At 37.2% G+C, this 18,515-nt stretch overlaps 1 long non-coding RNA gene across 1 annotated transcript in view; it reads left to right on the forward strand.

The window, feature by feature from the left end:
- Positions 1-488: 488 nt before the first annotated feature.
- Positions 489-18,515, forward strand: part of LOC139827624 (uncharacterized) — a 78,430-nt gene continuing 60,403 nt past the window's right edge. The window contains exon 1 of the long non-coding RNA XR_011738493.1: positions 489-541. This is a non-coding gene — a long non-coding RNA (uncharacterized lncRNA). The remainder of the gene's footprint in view (positions 542-18,515) is intronic.

The raw sequence follows: 18,515 nt of genomic DNA on the forward strand, positions 1-18,515 counted from the left end.
AAGCTCCCTATGGAGGTAGTCACAGCTCCAAGCCTGACGATATTCAAGAAGAGACTGGACAAGGCCCTCAGACACATGGTGTGAACTGTGGGGTTGTCATATGCAGGGACAGGAGTTGGACTCGATGATCCTTGTGGGTCCCTTACAACTCAGGACATTCTATGATTCTATGATAACTTGAAAAGAAAACCCTCTCCATTCGACCCGTAGATTGAAAAGATACTTTAGATTGAAAAGATACTTAACACTGGTCCAAGTATTTTTGCAAGGTGTCTATGGATGCCATGGAAGCGGTAAAGTGCACCCCACGTTTAAAGATGGAGGAGGTCTCTGATCAACCTCGTATTGCTCTTGGTGGAAAATCACTGGTACAGAAACTTTATAACACTAGAAATGGTTAAACAGTTCTCTCAGCATGGTGACTAAGCAAGTTTTCAGCATTCAAGCCCTGCATGTACCCTCTCTGAGTGGAACATTAACTCACTGAATGGAGAAATACTTACCAAGAGGAGAGGGCTTACACAAGGCAGAATGCCTCCAGGTCAGTGCCTACGTCCTGCACCATTAGCTTATTTCTTTCATTTCTATATTCCATTTGTAAGACAGCATTCTAGTTAATAAGTGTAACATTATCTTAGAATATCTCATCTCTTCAATTTAAAAAGGTGGGCACATTCCCCTTTCTTTGTGTTGATGCACGAGCATATTCCCATTAATTTTGGTGAAGGTGATACGAATGCTGCAGTGAGCAATCAATCCCCTCCCCAGTCACAAAATAACAGCAACAAATAAATGATATTTTTCTTGTGCCTGGGATATAAATTCCAATGAAAAAAGTCCCTCTAGGCTCTCTTGGAGATGCTAAAAAACTCAAGCCAGGCTGAGAATACAAAATAAGCCTGAAAGCTGCCAATATTTAAATTAGCAGAATCTGGAGGTGGGTTTTTATTGTTTTGTTTATTAATATGAGATAGGACAATCAGGGAGAAAAATGTCATTGTAAAATCAGAACAAAAATAGCATATTTAAGAGGTTGCTTTTTTTTTTTTCTCTCAGTGTTTTCTTCATTGAGTTTAATTAAACTTTCCATAGCCTGATGAGCAAACTTCCAATTAAGCTCTTGTAATAAAAGAGTAAACATATAAAATAACTGCCTTCATGGGTAAGCACATTTGAAATCTAGGTATTCTAGTAAATGTTGCCACTGTGAAAGAACTGGCATATGTTTTTTAAAGTTGTGGGTTTAAAGCTGGTATATTCAGAATTAAACCACCATCCTAGTGGAAACAAAAATAGGAGGTAATAAGATTATATTTTTCATTTTTATGGTATGTTAATTCTCAAAGTATCATTATGCAACAAGTTGATGATATCAGTACCATTTTCCAGACGTCATAATTGAAACGAGTTGAAGGGTCAGTTAACTCATTCTCACAGAAAATTCTGTAAAAGAAATGTCAGAGGGGTGGGATAGGAAGTAAAAGGCCTGAAGGAATGCAGAAAAAAAATGTAATTTGTTGTTTCCAACAAGGTCAGGGAGCTATAGATTCAACAACGCCCACTCTGCTAGTAGTAACCAGAAGGCATTCTATGGGGATGCCACTCAGCCTCGGAATGCTGTGGCCATTCATTGCTGTTATTAGATGGCCACATCCATGGTATCCAGCTTCTAGGAGAAACAATAAGAACTGAATTGAAAGAAAGAAAAGAAGAAAACTTTCTGTGATAAAATCAAAATTCATATTTGATATTGATGCCAGGAGTCCTGACACTTTAGAGAAGAACAAATTTTGAGAAATCTCCTTCAGATGGCACATAAGCACAGGAGCTCCCTTGGCTTCACTAAGTGATAAGAAAAAGAATTTCAGACTTTGATGTTTATAGTGCATGTATTGATATTTTAATAAAATGCAACATGATTCCAGATAGTAGGTGTGTTAATGCACATATATCTGTGAAATCATCATCCTGAAAAAACTTAATTTTTTGAAGATGGGAAGGATTTCAGCAGTTTGTATAGGTATAGAAGATTTTATTTATGGTATTCTTTGCATTCACAGTTGTACCATTCTGGTCAGGCCCTGAGAATAATATTGTGGGAAGGACACATGGCCTTCCAAACCTTACATTCATGAAGAGGTCATCTTGGCTGATCACAGGCATGGTCTTTGTTACCTTTCTCCTTTTCCCTCCATTTTGTTCTTTGTGTATATTTTTATGAGATATCGAATTGCTATATAATGACTTAATATTATATTACTTTAAATAATGACCTATCAACCTGACCAATTATCTGCTTTTCCCATGTCCATTCACTTTCACCTCTAATAGTGAGCTCATCCTTTCCAGGTTGTGCTGTGTGAGGAAATTGCTGAATATAATGGTAAATATAGATAACATAAAATAACTGTTAATGTCTTAAAAGTTATCAAATTTCAAATAAAATTCAATGACAGAAATTGACTAAGAATTTGTGTTAGGCTTAAAATACCAAATACCTGAATATTTGCATTTTTAAAACTATTTGTATCCTGACTAATCTCATAATTCAGAGTTCCCTCATTAAATGAAAATATATTTATATGACACTTTATCATTGAAAAAGACCAATTATTTACTGTTGCTGCACATTGACTATAGAAGTACAGCTTACTGAAAATCTTCTAGCCAAAAAGTTGACTGATAAAGTGAACACCTTTTTTTTTAGAAATTAGTCTCATGATATCAAGAGCAAGGCAGTAAATAAATACCACTTCTGCTGTGTACAGTCCTGGCTTTCTTACTGCTCCCATTATGTAGCTGTGTATCCTAGCATATCAAATTGTCTACAAGTTTAGAAACAAACAAAAAGTCTAATTTATTGTGCTGAATTGTCTGGAGTTCTGCAACCTTGCTTATTCTTGCTTCTATAAATTCTTGTTGATATTTGCAATATTTCTGCTCCTATATAATGCATCTGCAGAACAAGTGTGGAAAGTTAGGATTGATGGAAACTGTACTGAAGTTAGTGGAGAGTCACCCATTACTTGAGTGGCTTTTCAATAAGAATGCAGATTTAAAAAAAATACTTGAGGATAGAAGTTACATTACTGGCTTGGAAAAGTCACTGAATATGCACTTCCTTTATGTGAATTTCTAGTCAGTTAACTGCTAATGGCAGTTGATGTGGCTGTTCATTCATTTCAAATAAACTTTCTGTCTGAAACATCAATAATCCAACAGTGTGCCAGAAAGAATGAATACCAGCAACATAGAAGTTCTGCCTTTCCCACTAAGCTATCTTACCTTTATTATTAGTCACAACAAACACTGGATGGTGCATCAGAAATTAATTATCTCTCAGACTGTCTTACAAGCGAAATTTCAAAGAGAAGAGGTCATTAAGTCACCTAGACTTCTCTTCCTTGGGCCTTTACAGTTGAATTAAGACTGGGACTTGAAGTGTGTTCATATTAAGTGTTTTAGATTGGATCAGAGTACATCTTTGAAGTGAATATCTCAGTCATCTCTACTTACTTTGCTTTGATTCACATTGCAAACTGTCTTTGGACACAAGAAATGGATTCTTAGGATGAAACAAAGCTTGAAACCCACTTCAGTACCAAGCTTAATGCTCTCCTGAAGCAAATGAAGGCCAGGCTAGAATGAGTTCAAAGTAGAAAAACACTGGAAATGTAATGCTAAGTCCACCAGTTGTTTTACTCTGCACATCTGTACTTATTCATTGGTGCTGTTGGTTATACTGACATAGCCTCAGTGTCTCATGGGGGATGATAATGTGCTCCTAGCTGACACTCTGCTAGGAAACTCATTGCCTATAAGAGTCTCCTTGCTTGCTTTTTAGGCCACATATGTGACTCATGCAGTGGTGGGAAATCTCATGCTAAATAGTTCCTGTTGGGTCATATATTTGTTTCCTATGAAATTTGGAAAAAAAAAAAAAAATATATATATATATATCTCTAAAAAATATATGTATATATTTAATATATATACTATATATGTGTATATTTGTATGTGTGTATGTGTGTAAATAGATATATATACATGAAAAACTCCTCAGGAGTTACTTTGGACCAAGGAGAGTTCAGGAGTTCTTTGGCGCTCCATTTCCTACATTTTTTTCCAAACAACAGAAGGTTATTTATAGGAAAGTTGATTAAAAAGGCCTTGTGCAGTTACAATGTAGCAGTGCATTATAGTAATGACTTATGTGACTTGTACTTTACATCCTGAGCTGCTGTGCCTGTCTCAGGCTTCCCCAGTGTAAAAGAGGCATGGGCATATTGGAGCAAGTCCAGTGAATGACCACTAAGAGAATAAAGGTTTTGGAGCATCTAACATACAAGGAGGGGCTAAAAAAGCTGAGACTGTTAGGCTAGAGAAGAGAAGGATCAGAGAGGTCTTATCAATATATATACCTGATGATGGAGGGGGCAGAAGTGGGCAATTGGCATAAACAGAAACACAACAGATGCCATGTACGAAAACACTTTTTAGCGCGAGAGTGGTTGAACATGGGAACAGGTTGCCCAGGAAGGTTTTGGAATCTCTATTCTTGGAGATATTAAGAACCTGGTGGGACACAGCCCTGAGCAACCTGCTCTGGCTGAACCTGTTTTGAGCAGGGACATTGGACCAGATGATCTCCAGAGGTGCCTTCCAACCTCAAAAGTTCTGTGATTCTGCAGTTTGAAAGAATTAAGCAACCTGTAAATTAGTATTGCTAAATGCTGAAACTACTGAGTGCCAACATTGCACACTTACAGGGTCTGTGTAATTGTACTTGTTTAGGATCTGTGTGGAGTAGTCCATTAAAATGACAAGGTCATTGTATTTCCCTCTTCACCACAAAGCCTTTAAGTATTTAAAATGTATTGTGATTCTTTATTTTCTTGCCAGGTTTTCTTGCCTGCTAAATGTCTCCTAGAGGTATGCTGTAAAAGAAAATATGTTAACATAAAATCACACCTGAGTAGCTTTTGTTTTTCAGGTTTCTCAAAATAGGACTGAAATTTTGTAGAGGAAAACATTATTTTTTCCTGGCTGACAAGAAAAGTGAGCCTCAAATATGTCATAAAGCCTGTAAAAATCTATCTCATGAATATTTTTGTTTGTTATAAGTTTTGCCAATATATTACTGCAGAATATACTTAATAAGGATGTTCAAAATGATGTACCACCTCTATACAAGTGTTTCCTTAAAGAGGAAAACAAAGGATGAAATTGTAAATTTTTCATGAGCATTCAGCTAAACACAGTAGCTATTAGATTAAGTATACTGAATTGTGTAAAGTTGTTAATTGTCTAATATTCCAAAATACGTTTTACTGATGTAAAAGGAGCAATGATGAGACACTGCCGTCATAGACTACAATAATCCAGAGTTTTCTGCAGCAGTGACTTGCTGGCAAAACTCTAAATTTTTCATTATTAGCCTTTAGTTCTAATACCATAACAAATAATATTTCCAAGGACATTGAAAAGCTATACAGAGTATAAAATATAAATATACAGGAAGAAACTGATTTTTCTTCTCATTTTCCCTGAATCAAACAAATATGATTGATTTAGTGCATTGAACTGCTACAGAAGAAACTTGTCAGTTAAGCTGAAGGATGTCTGTTCCCGATGGATTCTTTCTTAGAATTGTTAACTACTGTATATCCACTGGTGCAAGTTACACTATAATTCGTCTTAAGTAACCTGCATATCTAGGAATGAGCCAGTCCAGTGATTTCCATCAGTGGGGTGAAAGAAAACAGTATTTCTGTCTTCATACATTAATTATAAAAATAATAAACCACAAACTTAGCATGTCTTCTAAATTGCAGGTAACTATACTTTCTGGATATGTGTTTTCTTCAATGTGACAGGTAAATCATAAGATGTCTGGTAGGTTTTGACTGGCAAGTACTTCTTTGTATACAATGTAAGGTACACAGAAGCTACTGGGTTGCCTTTCATGGTCCATCTATTCATAGGTTAGACAAAGCATGGTCAGCATTCTGGCTGTGCATCAACCATATGACCGCCCAGAGATAAAATCAACTCTTTATAAAGCAAACAAAGTTGTTTCCATGACCACGTCAGTTTTAGCACAGCTGTAGGCCCTGGAAACAGTCTTTTCACCACCCATACAGACTGGTTTTTAGACAGTGTAGGAGCAGATCAGAGACAGAACAGGGCTGATCACTTTGTAACTAGCCAACACTTACATATTGCATAAAGTCAGTACTTTCAAATAAGAAGAAAGTTGGCCACTAGCCAGACTGGTCACTCATCAAAACTCAAACTAGAATTGATCACTTTTGTATGTCAATATGAATATCCCTAAAATGTATCATAATCAGTGAGATGGGCTGTTTTAAGCTTTCTTCTTAAACTCCCATTGGTTTCTGTTCCCACCATTAAGAGAAATTATTGATAAAATATAATTTGATAGATAAACTACGGAGGTCTTTTGGTCCAACCTCACTGCTCAAGCAGGGCCACCTAGGGGCATTTGCCTAAAATGATGTCCAGCTGGCTTTTGAATATCTCCAAGGAAGGACAGTCCACACCCTGTGCCACTGAGCAATCTGTACCACTGCTTAGTCACCCTCACAGGGAAAAAGTGTTTCCTGATGTTCAGATGGACCCTCCTGTGTTTCAGTTTGTGCCCATGGCCTCTTGTCCTGTTACTGGGCATCACTGAAAACAGCCTGGCTTAATTTTCTTAGCATCCTCTCTTCAAGTGTTTGGATAGAATCCCACTGAGCTTTCTCTTATGTAGGCTGAACAGTCCCAGGTCTCTCAGTTTGTCCTCACAAGAGAGACAGGTCAGACCCAAGACTGGACTAAAGCTGTCCCTGGACTAAAGACCTAGCCATTCAAGTTCAGTTGTGGTTATGGAAGGTGGTATGTAAGTCTACTACATCAATGATCACGCCACTAATCTTGACAGGGATTAGCAGCAGCTAGTTCAGTAATTTAGGCTTTATTGCATTATTTAATATGTGGTTCAGTACACCACAGTTTGTCACTCTAATTTCAATGGAGATTAAATGTAAGGACCTCTTATGAGACTGTGTTATAGTTTCTGCTAGCAGTTGAAAATTCACTACAAGTAGCTCAAAAGCTGAATGTTTTTAATTGATTATTTCATGTGTCAGTACAGTGTTGGTAATTAAAGACTATAGGACGACCGTAGATACTTTCAGTATTAAAAGGCATTGTATGCCTTGTATGTTTTGCCTTTATTTTGCATTACATTTCCTGATATAGTCCAAATGAGTTACTATAATGTATTTTTGCATTTCCTCTTTCCCACCTCCGGCTTCATGCAAGTACTATGACATATCAAATGCATTTCCATTTAGACAGACATAAGCAGTCTGTATTTTCCCCCAATTTTTTCTACTTCGTTGCAGATCCAGGGAACTGGGCATGATTACACTGATATGACAGTTGCTGAACCACTATCCACATCCTAATTCAAAGCCATATAGCAAGAGCAACTGGAGGTAGAGGCAGAAAAACTCTGGCAGGGATTGCTAGTAGTTGGCCTTTCTCAGCTACTGTTTCATTGTGAATGAGAAATGGAGACCAAACTACAGCAAATAAATTCTAAACAAAGCAAAGGCAGAGAGTCAACAGAGGGATTTGAAGAGATGGAGCTTGAAGTCAAAAGCTGCAAGAAAAAAGGAAAAGATAAAATTAAGGAAAACATGCATTTATCAGTTATGTCTCAATGTCAGAAACAAAACATGCTTTGTTTTGCATCTTCAAATATAAAAATCTATTTTTAGAGGTATTACCAAATGCTATGAAGCTATTACTTTATGTTACTAAAAGGACACAAACATCTGAAATTTGTCGTGTGGCTCCTTTCTTTCTTTTGCCTCTAAGTTTATATATTGCCCTACAGATGACAACATGTAGTGTTTAGAGTACATAAAATTTGGAGTATATTAAGTATTCCCTCATTATCTATTGTGAAACGTAGTCAATATAAGGATATGTATCCAGAGTGGTCTGGTTTCCAGAGTTGTGCAAAGACATGATTAGACTAGGTTTCCCGATAGACAATTGCCTTCTATCTCCATCCATGGCAAACCATCAACAATTCTGTAACCTTCTGTTGTCTTTTCTACACCTGCCTCCAAGATATTTCTTCTAAAATGCTCATAAAATTGTGGTTCACCAAAAGAGGTTCACAAAAAGTGCCAATAATTACTTTTTGCTAATGTTACGCAGCTTGTACATGCAGGTTTACACTCAGGACTGTCCACCCCAGACAGTAGGTCTGTATCTTATTAGTATTTAGCTCTAACTTAATTCCTTTTGGAGTAAAAATTAAATGTATTACAGCAAATACAAAGTTTATAACCTCTAACTATATTGGACAGTATGAAGCAAACAGTTCAGCCTAACAGCTGCCCACAGTACGCTCTGCTTGGCCATACTAAATGTAGCACAAAACTTTAATTATTTAATGCTGAGAAAATTTCAAGTATCACAGAGATGAATATGGTTTATCCAGATAAGTACCCATGGGAAGAGGCATCTGAATATACGTGTCTTTAAAAGAGCAAATGTGAGCTGACAGCAAACTTTCAGACATACCATGACAAACCAACAATGACTCAGACAGGTCAGTAGGTGAGATAACTTTCTCCACCAGCTCAGACGTGAGATAATACCTGGATCCCTGCTTCCTTTGGCTAATTCTGTAAGAACTGATTTTACAGTAATCCAGTTTTATAAACAAATGAGTATATAATGCTTGGACTTGCACAAGTTTTAGCACCAATTTAGAGGTCTTAATTGCACGTTCCTCACCCACATTGGCAGAACACCGAAGTATATAGCATCAGGACACTCACAGGAACAAAATTAAAGCAGATTACTTCATGGGATGCCTCACACTCCAACTTGAAATACTACAGCTAGTTGGCAAGAGAAACAGACAAAAACGTGGCACTCCCTTTGTCATGCATTGCTTTCTTGGAAGCACACTGCGTCACCGTGAGTGAATAAAATTTGCTCTAAACATTGTGGGTGAACAGGAAAGTTGGTGTATTTTGTGTTAGAATATATGACAGGCATGAAGTTGCAGCTATGGAAACATTTGCATCAAGGAGAAGCCCACCTGTACTTATGAAGTATATCTCTCCCACAGAAAGCCTTTACTTTATATGAGTGTCTTGAAGGCAAATGACAATGTAACATGATCCAAGTAAGAAGAGGTGCAAATAAGACACCATCACAGATGTACGATCTGTTTTAAGTTCGCGTACATGTGCGGCACAATTACATAGGACCAGTGTTTCAGTTTTGAGTTCCTTGTTTTGAAGTGGTATCTATCTCTGTCATTAAGAAAAGACAGCAAATTGTGAAAATTATATATTTTATGGCTGAAGTACACCATTTATTTAAACATACACTCACAAAATGGAATCCCATTAATGATTCTCTAAAGGATGTTGTTTTGTTTGTAGAGATCTTAATGACCAGATAGCTGTTCATAAGGAGGGACCAAAGGTCTATTCTGGACCTCTTATTTTAACATGTGAAAACAGTGCTTTCAAATGTCTGTCAAAGATCACTTAGAATATGAATGGTTTTGTTTTCCTGTGGAGTTGTGTACATTGCAGTAAAAATAACTAACAGAAACATGGCAGAGAATAGACAAAGCTAAGTGACCACAGTTTGAATTTCCCTTCTCTGTCTTAATGTAGTGTTTTAACCCTGATAACAAACATTAGTGGTGGTGTAGAATTAAGTATTTTCTTGCTTACTCTTGCTTACATTTTTCTAATAATAACAAAAAAATCTTGATATCTTTCTCTGTGGTAATTATTTCCAATAAAACAATAGAATTGTAATCCAGGCTGCTCAATACCTTCACCTTCTAGTATTACACAGAATTTTGTTTTCCAAATAGCTTTATATCATTACAGTTTTGAAAAGCAGACAGTAGCTCTAAATGAGAGTAATAGCTTTGAAGGAGCAGGTTTTGAGCTGTATTTACCCTCTTACCTTTCTCTGCTCCCTGCTTAAGCTACTGTTGATATTCCATGGCTAATAGCTATCCTTTTCTGGAGAAGTGAAGAGCACAGAGTATATACAAAAACATGTTGCAGTTTGAATACTTGTAGTAACTTAACAATATCACACATCCAAGCTACAAAAATGATCAGGTAACTATCAAGCTCAACTGCATGTTCTTCAATTTGCTAGATGTTATAAGACGTATGTTTATGCTATTATTTATGAATGTCAAGTAGATAATTTAAACGTCAAAGGATGTCATGAGAGTCTGTAAACAGAACATATGTAAGTACATTGTTTCACCCAGGTAAAATATTGATGTGATTTTGCTTTGAAAAACACCATTGATGTATCACAAACACACCTTAAACAGTATGCAGCTTTTATCATTATAATACATGATATGTTTGTTATACTTGTGATGCCATTTTAGTGCCTAGTCATATTTGTCTGCTTCCACTGCAGCCATTGGTAATTCAGTTGGTTATTTTGTCCTGGTGTAAAGAGAGGATGTTACTGAACCTTAGGTGTATACCAAGTAAACTAAATGCAAATGAAAGAAGTGGTGAAACCTTCAAATACCTAGACACTGGTTCTAAATAGGCTGAATGGCAGAGCAGAAAATCCTATTATAACATTAAAGAAAATCAAGGGGCAAAACCTTGTTTTTAAAATGCCTTAATAAAGGTTTAAATATTACAGTATAACATGTTAAAGTTTCTAAAAAATCTGTGTTTACTTACCAAATAAATGTAGAAGTTCTGAGTAAGCATCTTGAAATACTGATGAATTTTTTTTTATTGAATTACCCAAACACTAGTTTGAGGTAAATAATGTTAACTGTTATTTTTAAAGAATAAACTGTTTAACCGACAGGCACTTAACATTTCATGCACAAATCATAACACTAATGCCTCAGGCAAGGCATAACTACTGTTTATTATAACATTTTTGTTTTAAGAAACTCATAAAAACAGCAATGCCAAGTAAGGTGGTGACTTTTGACCATAGAACTCAGAACAACAATAACCTGCGGGCTGAAAGAAAATATGTATTGCAATATGATCCCTAGTGGACAATAGTGCACATCATAAAACTACCAGACATAAAATGTTAGGGGTATAAAAACTTAAATTTTACAGAATCTCCCTGTTGACCAGCTGTTTGAAATATGGCCAATGGGAAACATGGAACAAGAATGACACCTACTGGTCTAATAGACTTTCCATCAGGGAGGATTCTCGTTTCTCTTCTTCATTTGAAAATAAATGTACAGTCGTATACGTACACACCCATGTATGTGTGTTCTCAGTCTCATCAATCGATACTACTGTTTCCAGTGCTAAAATTATAGTCACGTATTCCCTAACTCAGCTTGTAATCTAAGGAGAAAATCTACAAATACAAGGTAGAGATGTTCTTAACTTTGTTCAATCTATATTCCTCAAGTCTGACACTCAGCTGCAGAATGCTGATGTGCAACAGCATGTCCATATACTTCTTTGACTTAACCTCTTTTTGATTGAGCAAACAGCTATATTTATAATCCGCTGACCCCCTTTGATTAGCTTCCCCATTTTTTGAGGCATTCTTAAAGAAAGACATTAAAAAGAGAAGAAATATTTTTGGACTTCTGCTGGAGAGGGGTATTCTATTATCATCAGAAAGCACAGAAAAAGACTGAGATATGGATTTGGGGAGAAACAGCAAATGGAATTAACACCTGTGTGTAGGTGAATGTATTGAAAGAAAATTCCCAGGCATAATTAAAACAAATTGGCACCTGTTCCTGACATAAATGTTTTCTAATGCTTGGTTTCATTTAAAAATTAACAGCATTGTCATGTTCCCTTTCTTAATATTTACCTCAAAATAACAAATTCAAAATCTTCTAAAAATGGTTATCCATAAACAAGCAGAGAGGAAAAGATAGTTTTTCAGAAAACACAGTGTTTAAATAGGTGGTAATGCTTTCATTGCTCCCTGAAATATTCTGCCCTGTGCTCTCCTCACCAATACATGAATATTGTTGATTGACAAAAGCCTGCATAGATATGAATCAAACCCTTTTTCATGTTAATTCATATGAAGATGTTATGATATTCTACTGCCTATTTTTCTGCTTCTGAATCTATTTCTGTACCACTAGTAATAAAAAAGCTTGCTTCTTTCAAAGGTCTAATTACAAACCTCTAGAGAAAGCAGGGCAGTGGAATTCAAACATTGCCATGGTCACTGATCTCAAGCTGAACAGAGAAAGCAAGTCTGATACAGTCTTCCACTCTACTTCTAAGTGTTGTTGAAAATCCACATCTAATTTCAGTTATATTTATTTACATACCATATTACATTATTGTCTTTGTTTTGGCTGGGATAGAGTTAATTTTCTTTCTAGTAGCTGGTATAGTGCTGTGCTTTGATTTAGTATGTGAATAATGTTGATAATGCACTGATGTTCTAGGCGTTGCTAAGCAGTTGAGAATTTTCAGCTTCTCATACTGGCCTGTGAGCAAGAACGCAGGGAGTGCACAAAAGGTTGTGAGTGGACATGGCTGGGACAGCTGACCTCAACTGACCAAACAGACATTCCATGCCATATGACTCCATTCTCAGTATATAAAGCTGGTGGAAGAAGCAGGAAGTGGAGATGTTCAGAGTGATGGTGTTTGTCTTATCAAGTACTGTTACATGTGACAGAGTCTGGCTGTCCTGGGGATGGCTGAACAGCCTACCAATGGGAAGTAGCAAATGAATTCATTGTTTTGCTTTGCATGTGTGTGCGGCTTTTGCTTTACCTATTAAACTACCTTTATCTCAACACAAAAGTTTTCTCACTTTTCCCCTTCCATTTCTCTCCCCCATCCCATAGGGGTGGGGAGTGAGCAAGCAGCTGTGTGGTGCTTAGTTGCCAACTGGGGTTAAACCGTGACTTAAAAGAATATCTGTCTTAAATCAAGACAGATAAAATATACTCTGCCTTCACAAACTTCTCCTTGGGACCCAGACTTGAGAGGTGCTATGAGCTTTCCTATAATAGAAATAACAAAGAATTTTGTTTACATGGAAAACATGATGGACTGCTAGCTAGGTGTGTTAATATGCTGACCATTTCATTGTGGATGCATGCAGGTTCCTGAGAAATACTGTTTGACATGTTATCAAAGCTGCAGCCTAATCTGAGTGCTACTTGTGAAATGTTCTTGAATGAAGTTGGTAGACCTATCAGGAAGACAGCTTTCAATAAATTCTAACATAATGGGCAACACATCAGGATTTCTATGATTTGCATCAGAGGGCCCCCAGCTTGTGCATGTCCTGTTAAAAGATTTGTGGCTTTATTACTGTGTCATAGCTGTAATTCATTTTATAGAAATGAATTTATTCAATGAATGTAGCAAGAATTTCCTCTTCTTTTTCAAGAAAAATGTGATGGGCTGATTAAGTTACTGGAATAGAATGTAGGATTTTTGTAGTTAGGTTTCTGATTTCGAGTCTTAATCGGAATTTCTTTATGACTTACATTCTCCACCTGTAAAAGGGAGAAAGTAATTTCTTTCTACTCACTTTTATTCAGGTTTGCCTGTTTAGGTTATAAACTCTTCCAGGTAAAGCACGTATTGATTTCTTTGAGTGTATAGAGTTTAACACCAACAGAGCATTGGTTTTACTCAGGTCACCACAAGAATCCCACTGATTAGGCTTAAAAAAACATGGCTGCTTGCCTAACTTCTCATGTCACAGAAGTGTGATTTCTCTGTTGTCCTATCCTTCATATTCTTTCCTTGCTGATGTATATTTCAGTCTATCACACCTCTGTTCTTTTCCATATCTGAAATTGTTGGGCGAATTTTACAGGTCACAAGGAAAGAGGCATATGTTATAGCCTTTTCTACAGGTTCCCTTAATTGTCTCTTTGCTAGTAGAGTGCTAGGGAAGGTTCCCAGATGTAAGACCCTATTATGTGTTGGGTTAGATACCCAGAAGAGTTCTTTGCACAGCTCTGGGCCAGGCAATTGTCAGTTTTCCAAGGAATACGTGGGCACAGTCCCAGTTCCACAGTTTTCCTTTTTAAAGTTGTCAGTGGCAATGGTGGGAAATAAAAGAAGTAACAGCAAAATGTGTACAGTATGGCCAGTTTTTAAGAGATATGTGACCAGAATGAATGGCCATCAGCAAAATAAATTAATAATCTCTTCCTTTCTTATCAGCACTGTAACATCTGGATGCCTGTTTGGAGCATATATTTCTGAAGCTACTCATCCTACAAACTCAACAAGACATTTAATAAGAAGTTTCTCTCTTAAACTTTCCTTAAAGTTCTTGTTTATTGGCTACTCCTTTTAGATTGTTTTGAAAAGTGCTTATTTCATCCTTCTGAGGCAATAAAGATATTTTGAAATGAAAAGAAAAAGGAAAGCAAAGAGACATTGTGTAATTTTTCTTACCTATAAAATCTTAATTTAAATGGCATCTAAGTTAATAATTCATTGCAAATACATTATGTGATCATGGAATCACAGAATAGTTTGGTTTGGAAGGGACCTTCAGTGGTCATCTAGTCCAACGCCTCTGCAATGAGCAGGGACATCTTCAACTAGATCAAGTTGCTCAGAGCCCTGTCCAGCCTGGCCTTGAATGTCTCCAGGGGTGGGGCATCTACCACCTCTCTAGGCAACGTTTCAGTGTTTTATCACCCTCATTGTAAAAAATGTCTTCTTCATACCCAGCCTTAATTAATTAATTGATTAGTGAAGTCTCCTTTTGTATTGTGCAGTTATGCATTATGGTATTATCTGCATTACAAATATACGTTGTTTATTTTCTCAGTGTAACTGTTCATAGTAGTATAGTTAGACAAAAGAGCTGGAGTTTGATTATCTCTGGGAGAGTTAGCAGAAAGGCAGTATTTTAAATGTGTTTAAAATGTTTGGTTTGGGTCCCGTAAATTCTGTTTAAATTATCTTTCCTGAAATAAATTTGCTACCACTGTATTTAGCAGCCAGCTGCATAGTAGAAACTGAGGACCTTAGTGCAAGCCCATGCAAATTACTTCAGTCCAACTGCAGTTTATGTGCAGCTCATGTATACGCACAAGAAGTCCTAGCACACGTTAGATCTTTGTCTGGCTCACTTAATTTCCTCTGTACCAAGTATATTACAAGGGGAAACTGGACCCTGCCCTTTGCTGTCACAAACTCTTACATTTCCTACTTTCTGCTCGTTGACATAAATGTGAGATTATTGTCCCTCTGTTCTTCGTGAATAAGTCCAAGACTGCATCTCTTTGTGGATTCATGCTAGAAAAGCATCCTGCCCTGAATGTTCATTTGAAAGACATCATTAAAAACAGATGCACATCGTAAAATGTTAATTTGAACAAATATTCATTATAATCCTTTTGTGATGTTCACCCTACACCATCTTCAAGTCTGGAGAGAAGGTTCAGGTCAGTTCTTGTTCTGTCCCCGCACAGAATGATGAAAAATTCTAAATTCCTATTACAGTGTGTGTGTAGATAATCCACTTTAACAGTTGAAATAGTTAGAATTTGAAATGTATGTCCCCAGCCTACCCAGATGACTCTTCATATGAGTTCCTTGCTCAAGAAAGTAAGGAGACTGTTTCACCACACTCAGAGTCTGTTGAAGGAATTAAACAGTAAAAGCAAAAGAAGACTCGATCAGACAGTTTTATCTGCTTCAAGGCTTTCTAGCTCTCCATGAAATGAGTCTTGCTTGAAAAAGCATAGCCTCAGGACCTGTGATTAAGGACTGTTAAATACTCAGCACATGGTCACAGCATCAAATAGAAGGAAGAGGAGAGATGAGCGGAGAGGAAACCTTGCATATCAGGCCAGTGTAAGAGCAAAATGTAAGTTCTTACTTTATCACCTTCACTCTATGCAGATGACTGCTGCAAAAAAAATCTCTTCTGAAAAGTGATTTTTCTAGGAAGATAACAATAAATGACAGTTTAGAAGAGGGAACAATTTACTGATATTCTGAACCTGAATAGTTAGCTACCTGGGTGAGGCTTATTTTCTTTCCTTTTTCTTTCATTTGTTCTCAGTTTTATTATAAACCCTCAAGCTCTGGAAATGGGTGCCTTCAGTTACAAGTTATTTACATCAGCTCTTCGAGTAATGTTTTTGCTATGTTGATCAACTTTTGAATGCTAATTAGAACATTCTTCCTACTGTTTTTCTCCTTAGGAGCTAGAAACTCAGCTGTGTAAATCAGCTTTTGATGATGTACACAGTGGTACGGTTGATTCTGAACATTTAAAGGGAACATATTTACCATAACGGTATTCCACTTCTATTTGTCAACAGTATCAAAGAATGGCAGTGGGAAAACAGATAGCTTTGTACCTAGGGGGTTAGACTGCAGTTCAGGATGTCAGTTCTTTTGAATTAGTTTTTGTGAATGAGCTTCTTAAAAGACTAGGTCAGCTCTTTTTCCATAACACATTTCCTGTCTGACTATTAAATCTGAATCCCTTGTCTGAAAAATAGGAAGCAAATTTTCCTACCACACCAAAATACTTTCAGGCTCTTTCTAAAGCTTTCCTCACCCTCCTCATAAATTATGAGTGCTACATAGGACCTGGGGAGTACCTTTTTTATTTTTTAAACAGCGGGATATCTACAGGAGAATGAATGACATTTTTATTGACACTATCCCAACCTCTTTCCCAACTGAATTTTCTTCATAATTATGTTGTGCTAAACAGCAGCCAAACCTAGCACACGAACAGGATGCAGCTAATGAGACCAACATGATTTCTCCTCTCAGTCTACTCAGAAGAATTCACCAGACATCAAGTGATTAATCTTTCCTGGTCTGCTAGACGTGAAGGTGCTGTGGTTCCTGACACGCAGATCCAGCCTGCAGTGAGACTGGGCACACATTTTCTCTGTACGCAATATACACGCCCTGTACAAAGGCATCCAACCACCAACAAATCAACTCCAACATGAAAATAGTGCCTTTAGAACTGACACCACAAACAGCAATCACACAAATTTGAACTAGCCTGATCAGGGTTGGAACTAATTTGAAGAGGATCAGATCAGCCCATCTTTTTCTTCCTTGCCAGCTAATTAGACTCCAAGATTGCTACCAGATCTTAACACCCTCCACATACCTATACTTGCACACGGCCCTCTGTAGCTGGCCTAGACTTCCCAGTAGTCTGCCCTCGGATCTCATGTCTCACTTAGTGGCTAGTCTAGCTTGACATTTGCTGTTCTCACAGACAAACACAGATCTCTCCAGTAGCTGGCCCATAAACCCATGGTCTCCCCAGTATCTCCCACACTGCTTGAACTGCTTGCCAATTTGTCTGCCTTGAAGTTTGCAAGCTTCTTGTACACAAACATACACAGACAGAGCAGAGAATACTTCAGACAAAAAGGTATCTAGTGAACTTACCAGCTACCTGATTAGATGTGGCTAGCTCTTTTTATTCTCCCTTCTCTCTGTTTCCCCATCCTTGTTCTTTCCAGATCCACCATTTCTCTGCCCATGCCTCTTCCCGACTAAACGATCTGGCTTGAATGACTTTGTCTGTATTCATCCCAGTCTTGCTAAATTCACACCGAAATCTGAAGGGCTGGAGAGATGAATACAAGTTTGTTTATGTGAATGTTTTGTGATGGTAAAACCTCCTTAGAGGAAGACTGACAGTCTTGTTTAGTCTGTGAAGTTAATACCTGTACCTGGATGCTTGTCAGTATCTGTGTTCTACTCTGTAGGAATCTATCTGGGCAAAGAACTGTGAAGTTTATCTCACGTCTGTGCATAATCCTAAACAAACCAAGAGTCAGATGTCAGCAACAAATGAAAAATAATTCCAAATTTATGCAAAACTTATGATGATAAGACTAAATATGCAAGAGGAGGCAGTATCAGACAGAAAGCAATGTCAAGATTTAGGGGTTTATTTCATTAGTTAAACCTTTTGGATCTCAAATATCACAAGCTTTTGCAGCCTGCCTCTTCTCTTTGTGTGACTGAACATCTTTCAATGATAGCATTAACCACAAGCTGATTCTGAATTAGAATCAGAATTCTGACTTCACACGGACAGCCAAGACTTGGTTGGATACAGATGCAGGGCTCCAAATAGATATCTACAGTTTGTTCTGAGGGAATATAAAGTCAGTTTGTTACAGTGATATAATTACAGTCTTCATAATCATTTTGTTCTTGCATTTTGGATTTGGGCACTCCTGAAGAGATCTCAGATGTGTTACATTACAGAGGTTTCTGTGATGCTTGTTTTTTCCTCTCAGGATTTGGAAAAGGGTGGATTCATGAGTATGAAGTAGAGCATAGCAGGTTGAGGATTTTCTATTCATAACATAATTGTAGGGGTCTTTTTATATGAGTAGTTCAGTAGGCATCCATGTTTGGTGATTCTTCTAGTTCGGTAATTGTGTATGTTACTCCCAGCAGAGGTATACAGTGCTAGGGACA

Source organism: Patagioenas fasciata, chromosome 3 (assembly GCF_037038585.1).
Source record: "Patagioenas fasciata isolate bPatFas1 chromosome 3, bPatFas1.hap1, whole genome shotgun sequence".
Classification (NCBI taxonomy): domain Eukaryota; kingdom Metazoa; phylum Chordata; class Aves; order Columbiformes; family Columbidae; genus Patagioenas; species Patagioenas fasciata.